This window comes from Ranitomeya imitator, chromosome 8, assembly GCF_032444005.1.
Source record: "Ranitomeya imitator isolate aRanImi1 chromosome 8, aRanImi1.pri, whole genome shotgun sequence".
In the NCBI taxonomy this organism is placed as follows: domain Eukaryota; kingdom Metazoa; phylum Chordata; class Amphibia; order Anura; family Dendrobatidae; genus Ranitomeya; species Ranitomeya imitator.
The window spans coordinates 170331033-170341709 of record NC_091289.1 but is presented as its reverse complement, the minus strand read 5'-3'; the positions used below and the strand labels follow the sequence as shown (position 1 = coordinate 170341709).

Genomic DNA, 10677 nt, shown 5'->3' with positions numbered 1-10677 from the left:
AGTCCAATTGGATGAGGAACGAGGTATCTATAACAGGCGCCACACTACATAAGTTACCTAAACACACTGATGTCAGATATTTACAAATTTAAATTATTTTTGTATTACTTATAACCAACAATATGGCGGCTCCCATATTAGGCGACACTCCTATGGAGGGGAAAATTGGAAAAACTGCGCTCCCCGCCCCATTACGTCACATCCTGTATCCAGTAGACGTCATTTCCGGGAATCGTGTTTCATATATAACCCTCTGCCGCGCCTCTCAGCCGTCCTCTTCGTGCCCGTCTCTGGCAGGGTGAGTCCGGTGTCGGTCCGCTCCGGCGGTAGCGGCTGGTTTCGCCTATTAATATGACTGGTATTAGATTTCTCTCATGTTGATGCTTCTTCTCCCTCTGTCCGCCGCTGCGCTGAGCGCTTCCTGCAGCGGGATGGGCCCGGATTGTGCTGCTCCCTGCGCGCCGTCCGTGCGGCCATGCTGTTAACCCTTCCCTGACTGCAGTCTCAGTTGATGAGCGGGAACCTGCTGATTACTGTTCACTAATTCTCTAACTTGCTGGGAATTGAGGGTTAATGTTCTGACTTCACCTGAATGTGATGAAAGCCATGTTGGTAGGGACATCAGAGAGATAATGATGATTACCAACGGCTCTGACCAGGCGGGGGGCTCCATGGGGGGCTCTGAGGCTGCCTTGCTGGGGTCTTTCATAGTCTGCAGTCATCTGTGACTTTATTTTGCTGCAGATGGAAATGTTAAACTTTTGCTTTTTTTGCAGGATTTTCTCCGAAGACTTGTCATGGCGTCGCTGACAATCCATGTAAGTTGTCTCTCTTCTTTACAGGCAGCCGCTGCACCTAGCTCTGTATATTTTAATGGTCGCCATCTTCACTTTGATAGGATGTTGCGTTCATTCACTTGGAAATGGGGGATAATAATTAAAAATCCAAGTTTATTTGGCCTCAGTCACAGATGACTTTTTTTTTTTTTTTTTTTTATTTATTAAACTTGGCAGAAGTGACCGATTTTTCGGACTGGTCCTAGAATTTCTGGCAACCCTTTAGGCTGTGTTCCCACGATCCGGACGTAGCAGTGCTATTATTATTATATTTGGACACAGCATGATTTTTGCTGTCTCCAAAGCTCTGTGCATCCAATACATTCTGCTGTGGAAATTTTGTTGCGTTGACTAGTCTGCGCAGCGGAAATTGACATGTTGCAGCTCGTAAACCTGCACCGTGGTGGAGTTTATGTATCGTTAAATGGAAATCCTATGCCCACTGTTTCTATTAATCCCATCCACTGTACGTCTAATGTAGAAACCGGGTGTGCTGTGTCCAAAACGCTGCTATTCCTGATCGTGGACACGTACCCTCATGGTTCTGCCATCTTTACCCTCAGATCCTCCCTTTTACATGGGTTCTACCCTGTAAATAAATGTATTGCCTTGGTATACGTAAGCACTTTTTATGAAGATGGAGGGCTCTTTGAGTGGATGGACTTGTGCCAATGACTCCAGTCACTCCTATGGGACTGACAAAGCAGCTGCCTTTTTGGTCCTGTAGAAATGAATGGAGTATTAATCTAGCACTTGGTGTAGGTGGGGATCCCAGCATATTAAATTTTTTTTTTTTTACTTAACCTTTGATGGTTGGTTGCATGATTGTGCTTCTGGCCTGAACTTTGCTTTCCCATGCTGCAAGTAGAGGCAGATTTGCCATTGTAGCATTGGAGGAGCACTGAAGCTGGCCGGATCTAGTAATTGGGTCAGGAATGGAGCAGGGCGGCCAGGCTATATAGCAGAGTGTGTGCAGAGATTAGTGGTGGCCTGTCAACCTAAGCAATGAAAAGTAATCCCGCTGCGCTCGAATAGACAAAATTTTTAGTAAGAGGTAAACTTGCCCCCACCACCACCAAAAAGTACTTCACTCATTTTACAGGGAACCTGTCAGCAGGATTGTGCACAGTAACCTATACAGTGTCAGGTTGGTGCATTTATACTGATTAAAATGATACCTTGGTTGAGGAAATTCGTCAAAAAAAAACAATAATGAAATACACATTATTGATGCAATCATGATGCAGCGCAGGTTCTGCCACTGATGCCTGCCTGCAGGTGACTTGTGTTTTTTCTATAAATATATAACCACTATGTAAAATAGGTGCAGGGAAGTGAGGGATCAATCGGTGACCTCAGTGTAACAATTAAAATACCTGAGTAAAATAAGTAAATATTTAGGTAATAAAAATTTATATTAATCGGTATAACGGTGCTGACCTGAACCTGTCTGTAGTGTCTTCCTGACACATTCCTGCTGACAGGTTCCCTTTTTAATAAGAGGAATACCATCAGATGAAGTGATTGAGCCCAAATGTCTGGCTACTTTGTTGTTGGGGAGGCATTTAGTACCTTTCTGTGCTGATCTAATGCTGCTGATGACTCCTATTTGCTACTCTTGACTGTCAGGATGACGAGAGAGCTTACCACCATTATTTATTCTGAAGCATTAGTCTTTGGCTATTCTGACTCTGAGCGGATATTTCTCCTTCGTAACTTTTTTTTTTTTCTTACACTTTTAGTTCAAAGATTGTGGCTAAGACCCAAGATGGCAGGTTCTGAAGTAGAAGGTGTGTATCTGCAAATTTCAGTGATCCTTCTATGCTTTTTGTCTAAATGGCAGGTGAGGCATAGCTGTACATTGCTACGTTGCCTAACTTAGGATTTAAAAATAAAATCCATCTTGTTGAGCTGTGAGGCTATGTGCACACGTTGCGGTTTTTACTGCGGATCCACAGTGTTTTTGATGCTGCGGATCCGCAGCAGTTTTCCATGCGGTGTACGGTACCATGTTAACCTATGGAAAACAAACTGCTGTGTACATGCTGCGGAAAAACGCGCGGAAACGCTGCAGTTTATTTTCCGCAGCATGTCAATTCTTTGTGCGGAATCTGCAGCGGTTTAACACCTGCTCCATATTAAACCGCAGTAGAATCCGCACAAAAAAAACACAGAAAATCCACGATAAATCTGCAGGAAAAACGCAGTGATTTTGCCCTGCGGATTTATCAAAATCAGTGCGGAAAAATCCGCACACCAGGACACAGTGTGGGCACATACCCTGATTCTCTCATGAATCGGCATGAGAAAATCGCAGATCAGCTCTGCCCTATAGAATAACATTGGCTGCTATATGCTCGTGTATGTAAGCGAGCCTCAAACTTCTCCAGACACAATGATGATCACATAGTTCAGCAGATGAGCAGTGATGAAGAACTATTATGTCTTTCGCTCCTATCTGATGTGTCTGTGCTGGATGTGAAATGATGACACTTGACATCAGGTTCTGCATCCTAACTTTGCATCTTATTTTTTTGCAGGATCTTCTGCAGGTTGAGGACATCAACACCTGGGACTCCCAGAGTAGGTATTCTCAAAGCTCTTATAGCAGTTCTGGTTAGTGAATCAAGACTATAGGCTAATGATGGAGCCTGTAAGATTGTGTAGATGGAGGGGGGGGGGGAGCCTGCACTGGCTCCTAGAACTAGACCAGCCCACTACTGCATTTTCCTGTGACTTTACAGGCTCCTTAATCAGTAAATTGCTTGTCATAATGTTTCATATTGCAATATGACTGACAATCTTTGCAAAGTACAATTTTAATTTTTTTCTTTCCTCTCCTAGGTCAAGTCCAGTCATGCATCGGCATATGGGTAAGTTTACAAAGTGTGATATCTGGACTTATAACTGTGTAAATGATGACTTGATACAATCAATGGGAATCTCTCTGAATAAGACTGAGGGACAATTCTTACACTGATACACTGCAGAGAAATGAGTTTGGGGTAAGGAGTGTGCACTATTTACTCACGTGGTCATCATTTTTCTTTTAGACTACATACGGCATCCAGGACCCATAGACCCATCATGGTGGACTCTGGCAGGTTGGTATCTGCAATTCTCCTCACATCCACCTTAACACTGAGCCTCCTATGCCATTTGTCAGGATAAATTACTACACAACTCACTTATGGTTCCACTACTGCCTTGATACCAGCTGCAGGAAGAGCATAACCTCTTGTGCCTGTCGCTAAACATCAGACGGCCATATGTCTGCAACCGTAGCCAGTATTATAATATACAATTTTTAGATGTGATAAATACTGCAACCTCCTGCTCTGTGGCCTCCCCTCTAACACTCTCGCACCCCTCCAATCTATTCTAAGCTCTGCTGCCCGACTAATCCACCTGTCCCCCCGCTATTCCCCAGCTTCTCCCCTCTGTCAATCCCTTCACTGGCTCCCCAGTGCCCAGAGACTCCAGTACAAAACCCTAACCATGACATACAAAGCCATCCACAACCTGTCTCCTCCATACATCTGTGACCTCGTCTCCCGGTACTTTCCTGCACACAACCTCCGATCCTCACAAGATCTCCTTCTCTACTCCCCTCTTATCTCCTCTTCCCACAATCGTATACAAGATTTCTCTCGTGCATCACCCCTACTCTGGATCTCTCTACCCCAACACATCAGACTCTCACCTACCACCGAAACCTTCACAAAGAACCTGAAGACCTACCTCTTCCGACAAGCCTACAACCTGCAGTAACCACCGATCGACCAAACCGCTGCATGACCAGCTCTATCCTCACCTTCTGTATCCTCACCCATCCCTTGTAGATTGTGAGCCTTCGCGGGCAGGGTCCTCTCTCCTCCTGTACCAGTTGTGACTTGTATTGTTCAAGATTATTGTACTTGTTTTTATTATGTATACCCCTCCTCACATGTAAAGCGCCATGGAATAAATGGCGCTATAACAATAAATAATAATGCCTAATCTGCATTGGGGGCAATTGCACTGTGTACCTGGTGCACTGTATAAGGTTCCCCCACTTACTGCCATTGCTGTGAAGACATGGTTAGTCCAGTTCTGTGGCTCTTGCCATTAGGCTGGAGACGCAGGGACCTTGATTTTTCTGAGATCTGGCCAATTACACTAATGACTCTGTTCCTGTAGATGGAGACTGGTCCCTGTAGGGCAGCAGGAGGCCAGGTTCCCTTATGACCACCAGGTCTTCTAAGACACAAGTTTCATCTTCTAATCCTTTGTTTGTTCTCCCTCCTAGGTCTGGTCCAGTCACACAGCGGCATATGGGTACGTTTACAGAGGGTGATATCTGGACTTATAACTGTGTACATGATGACTTGATACAATCAATGGGAATCTCTCTGAATAAGACTGAGGGACAATTCTTACACTGATACACTGCAGAGAAGTGAGTTGGGGGTAAGGATTGTGCACATTTTCTTCATGTGGTTATTTTTTTTTCTTTTAGACTACATATGGCATCCAGGACCCATAGACCCATCATGGTGGACTCTGTGCCAGGTTGGTATTTGCAATTCTCATATCCACCTTATCGCAGACGGCCTCCTATGCCAATTGCACAAAATGTAAATCAGGATAAATGATGCTTTCCCACAAAACTCACCCTATGGATAGTCCATTCCTTTAGTTGGACTGAAGTCACACGTCCATCTATTGTCTCAGTGAAAGAACTGGGCTAATTATGTTAATGACCTTTGTATCAAACTGTCCTTACATCTCACCAGCAGTACTGAGAGCTTAAAGGGGTGCTCCCATCTCTAAGATCCGATCCCAATATATGGTAGGTGTAGTAATATCACCTTATACCTCCAATTAAAAATATAGTTCTTCTGATTCACTGTCACTTTCCTCATGTGCAGGCATTGCAGGACCTTGGTTATGCATGGATGCAACTAACTCACTATATGGTCATATAAATGGATATCTAAGCTACTTTATTGCCAACACATGGGGTAAATTACCTGGCAAATCAGAAGAACTATACTACAGTTAAAGGTAGTTGCTAATATTACATCTACTACATGGTGTGATTAAATCTTGGAGATGGTAGTACCCTTTAATTTCTCAATTGTCTGTGTGCGTATGTCAGACTGCACTTGGATTGCATTTGAGTGCAGTCTGATGGTTCACATGCAGCCATTGCCTGGAATGGGTGCAGATGATGCATTTGATACTCGCAGCATGGTATAATCGTTTTGAGAAATCGCAAAGCTTGCTTGCACCATGGAATAACATTGGTCCATATTATACGCTCGTGTGAGCGAGCCCTCAAACTTCTCGACACAATGATGATCACATAGTTCAGCAGATGAGCAGTGATGAGGAACTATTATGTCTTTCGCTCCTATCTGATGTGTCTATGGATGTGCTGTAATGACATTGTGGGGCGAAGAATCCTTTGTAATATCGCAATGTTTATTTTGCAGGTCACATTCTTTAAGTTAGGACGGACTCTTGTGACTTTGCAGTAAGTATACTTTATCCAACCACTGAACTAAGACTACATAGCTTGCAGATAAGTTTAGAAGATGCTGGATACCTAAAACTATACCTGGTCTCAAATTGTAGCCATGGGATTAACCTCAGAAATGCAGGTTGTTTGCATTAATGTATTTCATGTCTATGCATTGCAGTGATTTGCCAGTGAATTAGTTGTCCTCTGCACATTAAAGGGGTTGTCAGAGATTTAATACAAAAGTCTGCAGTCACTTGAAGCTGTAGCCTTGTGACTCCTCACAGCACACATTGCTCTGGTACTGTCAGGTGAGATTGTGTAGTAATGTGACCACGTATGCGATATGCATATTTCCGGCCACATTCCGACTAGCTGTGCACAGCTGTCATCTCGTGTATTGAGGCCGCACACGTCTAGTCAGAATGTGGCTGGGATAGGGCAACTTGTAGTCACATGACCACACGCTCCTTGTGACTGAGATTTTTGCTGCGCTCCTATATAGCGAAGACTTGTTGCAGACCTCAACAACCTTTTTAATGGTAATTTGTTTCACATCCCAAATCTAGCTATGGACCAAATTAAAATCTGCACCATATGCCACTAATGGCGTTGCTTATAGAGCCTCAATAACACTTTATGCCCAGTGATAGTTTTCACAGGATGCATGGACATGCTGACTGTATAGGCGTCCCCCTTTACTACATACGGTTGGTTACATGATGATTTTTTTTTAACAAACTTGACTTTCCCGTGGAGGTTTGTTATTAGCTCTATCTGACTCGTCAGCCGTGCAATATTCATGATTGCCACTCATTTCTTGCAGTCGAGGGCTTGGCTTTTGATTTATTTTTTTTTTTTCTTCTGGCCACAAAATGGCAAATGCGTTATACCAGACATACTGTATCTGATAACTGGCTTGTTTTACTTGCAGGCCTCACTCGAGTGGACAGGCCGGATACCAGGTATGAACAATCCGACAAGTCTTTGCTGGTTTTCAAGGATATTGTGATGAAAACATAGTTCAGCTGATCTTCTGTGAAGAACAGTCTTTCGCTCCTATCTGAATCCTCATGATGGGACTGCAAGAGACAAGACTTATATTACTATAACTAACCCCCCCTTTTTTTTTTTTTTTTTTTGTCCAGCATCTAAAAAGCTGCCTATGAAGACTAATGTTTATAGCTGTAATGTTCCCTCCATCTAGAGACCTAGCAGAGTGAGTATACTATCTAGCACCATTACAACGCTCTACCAGATTGCAAAATAACTAAAGTTTTGCTCTCTAGTGCTGAGATCACTTCCTAGACTCCATTAAGTGAGATCTGCTATTTTATCCTCCCCATTTTCCTTTAGGAAGCTCCTTGTCTAGTTTGTGTTGGCAAGAGACACTTTAATTTTCTGACTGTAAAAAAATAAAATAAAAAATGCTCCAACGTGCAGTAGTCTGTAAATGATGATTTGTGAAGCAGGTCTCCAATTACTTGTGAGGATATCTTGATCCACACTGATGCAGACTAACATGGCTTTGCTTATTGTCTGCTACCTATTGACTGCATAACTTGACGTGGAATCTGTCTACTTCTAGGGTCGCAGCTGTGAGGTCCTGCAAATGAAGAATATTAGTGAATGGACAAGGTAAGCAAGAAGATGCCAGTAGGCTTTACATCTCAAGATGCCACTACTTGTGGTCAGGGTGGGTTCTGCTGCAGTGGCTAAAGGGACCCATTCATCAAAGCTTTCTTGCCAGAATAGAATGTCTGGCATAAAAGCTTTAAAATGTTGCCGGATTGGCTGGGACATGATGCCACAAATTGTCTTATTCATGGCATGCTGTGGCTTTTTGTATGTCAGAAGTCTCACTCCAGTCCCTGACTGGAGTAAGAGCTCAGGCGTAGTGCACAGAAGAACAATCCACCCGCCAGAAGCACCAGATTCATGAAGAAGCATGGCACCTTCTCATGAATCTATAGTATCAGCCTCCTCCAGATCAGTGAGCTCACCGGTCTTGCTGAATCCGGCCAAAAATCTTATGGACAGCCATTGGCCACCATACAAATAGTAGAATATAGCTTAATTGTAGCCCAGTCAGGTGGCCACTGTTCCCCTTGTTCTTTGACTAGATGCTGTAGCATGGGATCAGTTTTCATTACTGCATGCTATGGCTGTGTACAGTGCTATATCCATTAATTTGGGACAATACTTCTGTAATCTTGGGGTTATAATGATGCTTCAAATGTCTGACCTGAAATGACATGTGGAATAACATAAATACTGATGTGACCCCTAAACCATGATACGATTTTAGGTGTTACCTGTGACTGGCAGCACTGACTCCCTGGTCTCTCATTGTAGGGTCTGAATAATGCAGCAAGGCTAAATCTGGTAAGTACAAGTATAGTAGTGTCTGGTCTGAAATCTTGGTTGCAGTGATGACACTGATTCTGCCATATGATGAAGGATGATTCTATCTTTAACCGTTCCATTTTTGTCTGAGAACCTGCCTGGATAAGGGTGAGACTCGTGTGATAAACCGAACACTAATCCTTCACCTCCATATTCTTGCAGGTCAGAATCTGTGACTGCTGCACTAGGTAAGGCTGCACCTGCAAAGTCTAAAGTGGGGTGTCTTTATTTTGGGCTGTCCAGAAGGTGGGTGGTATTGCAGCTAGGTGCCAATGGAGCTGATGTTTTTCAGTTGACCATTTAAAGGGATTTTTCAGTCTGGAATAAAAAAATCCCTCCTGGATTTAGTCAACTAGTGTGCTAAGAAATGGACTCTGATCTGACATAAGCCGATGATGGTTCAAGAGTAGTGGACAGAAGTGATTTCTGACAACACTAAAGCTGAGGCTTATTTTAGGAGGCCACTGTTGCATTTGTCTTTTCTATGTTCAGTTTTTGCAAGTTTGTGATATGATGGTACCTTAACACCTTCCTTGTTGGCCAACTTTTTTTTTTTCTTTCTTTGGCCATAACTTTTTAATTGGGCTACTACTGAATCTTGTAATAACTTTTATACATATACAATGTGCACATAGTATGGGTTGCTTCATATTCCACAGTTTAGCATTGCTGCAGTGCTGAAAAACAATTGTGGGTTTTCCCCCTTTTAGTCCCCTTAAGGGACTTGAACCTGCAATCTCCTATATACAGCCATACTGCATCATTGCTGCATATTGTAAAAACTGGCGTCTTCTGATGCCCAGCTGCAGGCTAGACTACACGATTGGCGTGGGGGTGTTCGGACTGCCCCTGGTTACATTGCATTGGCTCCCTGCAGTTATATTGCAGAGAGCGGATGGGGTGCACTAAGTGATGTCCTTGCTGGATTGCGGTGCTTTAAATGTTACTGCAGCATTTAAGTGGCTAATGGCAGCAACTGGAGGGCCTGCTGATTGCTGCTGTTAAAGGTAGATTTTGGCTACAGAATATGCCCGGGCTTTGCTATTGAGCCTTCTCCAAAGTCTGACATGCTCCATAATGTAATGGGGCATTAAGGCTTTAAGCATACTTTGCCATGTTTTTATTTACCTTAATTGGGTGGAATATTCTACCTCTTTACAACTTTAGCTTTTTTTTTTTTTTTTTTTTCTTCAGGTCTCCATTTGTAATTCAGTTGAGAGCACCGGACTGGACGGTCTTCATGGTAAGTTGTCAGGAAGCTTGATCAAAACCTTCATCCCATAACACTGCAATTTAGGAAGGCATGTGCGCACGTCCTGTAATACTCCAGTGTTTGTCCTGTGCTCGGAACCCCTATAACCAGTGATGAAACCGATTCTGCCATATGATCTATAATGATATCACCATCAACCGTTCCATTTATTTCTGAGGCTATAGGGGGAGAGCTCTGCTGTAGGGGTCTAATTTACTCAGAGTTTTTTTTTTTTCCTCCATGAGACGTGTTTAGTCCTATTTCCTTTCTCGTACAGCCCCTTTTAGTGACTATATAACCCAACCGGACTATTTCCTTTCTTTACCAGGTTAAATATAGGATAAGCTATTTTGAGACTGGACCTGCAAACAATCCCTTACGGTATGTAACAAGCTTTCCTTTCATTTGTTTGCATTAAGTGGTGTGGAGTGGAATGATGACAATTACTTTGAACTCTCTCCCTGATATAAAGATGAAAACAAAAGTACTGACGCCCCGCGCCAATGTTGTCACCCATACGTCTGTGTAACGCTGATCGCTAACAGTGTCATTCTGTTTATTTAAGGAGCTGAAGATCTGGTCCCCGTTACAGAAGAATTGTGGATGTAATGGCTGATATCTGACTTTATAATAAAGCAACTTTTTAATAAAATCCGACTTTGTTCATTAATGCAAATCTG

General features: G+C 43.1%; 1 long non-coding RNA gene and 10 other non-coding genes across 12 annotated transcripts; all 11 read left to right on the top strand.

Moving 5' to 3' along the window:
- Positions 1–252: 252 nt before the first annotated feature.
- LOC138648247 (uncharacterized) lies at positions 253–10667 on the top strand. Of its 2 annotated transcripts, none has more exons than XR_011315092.1 (17): positions 253–298; positions 777–818; positions 2579–2626; positions 3377–3419; positions 3681–3709; positions 3890–3940; positions 5125–5153; positions 5335–5387; positions 6314–6354; positions 7274–7304; positions 7488–7558; positions 7928–7977; positions 8648–8724; positions 8908–8933; positions 9940–9988; positions 10326–10378; positions 10563–10667. It is a non-coding gene; the product is annotated as an uncharacterized lncRNA (long non-coding RNA). The 2 variants fall into 2 exon arrangements; XR_011315091.1 differs by having other exon boundaries at positions 254–298; positions 8695–8724.
- On the top strand, positions 584–664 carry LOC138648503 (small nucleolar RNA SNORD74). Its single transcript, XR_011315116.1, has one exon. It is a non-coding gene; the product is annotated as a small nucleolar RNA SNORD74 (small nucleolar RNA).
- Positions 3224–3306, top strand: LOC138648504 (small nucleolar RNA snR60/Z15/Z230/Z193/J17). The gene has a single exon (XR_011315117.1). It is a non-coding gene; the product is annotated as a small nucleolar RNA snR60/Z15/Z230/Z193/J17 (small nucleolar RNA).
- On the top strand, positions 3744–3823 carry LOC138648553 (small nucleolar RNA SNORD79). The gene has a single exon (XR_011315165.1). It is a non-coding gene; the product is annotated as a small nucleolar RNA SNORD79 (small nucleolar RNA).
- On the top strand, positions 5188–5267 carry LOC138648554 (small nucleolar RNA SNORD79). The gene has a single exon (XR_011315166.1). It is a non-coding gene; the product is annotated as a small nucleolar RNA SNORD79 (small nucleolar RNA).
- On the top strand, positions 6165–6247 carry LOC138648505 (small nucleolar RNA snR60/Z15/Z230/Z193/J17). Its single transcript, XR_011315118.1, has one exon. It is a non-coding gene; the product is annotated as a small nucleolar RNA snR60/Z15/Z230/Z193/J17 (small nucleolar RNA).
- LOC138648506 (small nucleolar RNA snR60/Z15/Z230/Z193/J17) lies at positions 7337–7414 on the top strand. Its single transcript, XR_011315119.1, has one exon. It is a non-coding gene; the product is annotated as a small nucleolar RNA snR60/Z15/Z230/Z193/J17 (small nucleolar RNA).
- On the top strand, positions 8559–8621 carry LOC138648516 (small nucleolar RNA SNORD78). Its single transcript, XR_011315129.1, has one exon. It is a non-coding gene; the product is annotated as a small nucleolar RNA SNORD78 (small nucleolar RNA).
- On the top strand, positions 8763–8839 carry LOC138648502 (small nucleolar RNA SNORD47). The gene has a single exon (XR_011315115.1). It is a non-coding gene; the product is annotated as a small nucleolar RNA SNORD47 (small nucleolar RNA).
- LOC138648519 (small nucleolar RNA SNORD75) lies at positions 9133–9194 on the top strand. The gene has a single exon (XR_011315132.1). It is a non-coding gene; the product is annotated as a small nucleolar RNA SNORD75 (small nucleolar RNA).
- Positions 10103–10178, top strand: LOC138648501 (small nucleolar RNA SNORD47). The gene has a single exon (XR_011315114.1). It is a non-coding gene; the product is annotated as a small nucleolar RNA SNORD47 (small nucleolar RNA).
- Positions 10668–10677: the final 10 nt, after the last annotated feature.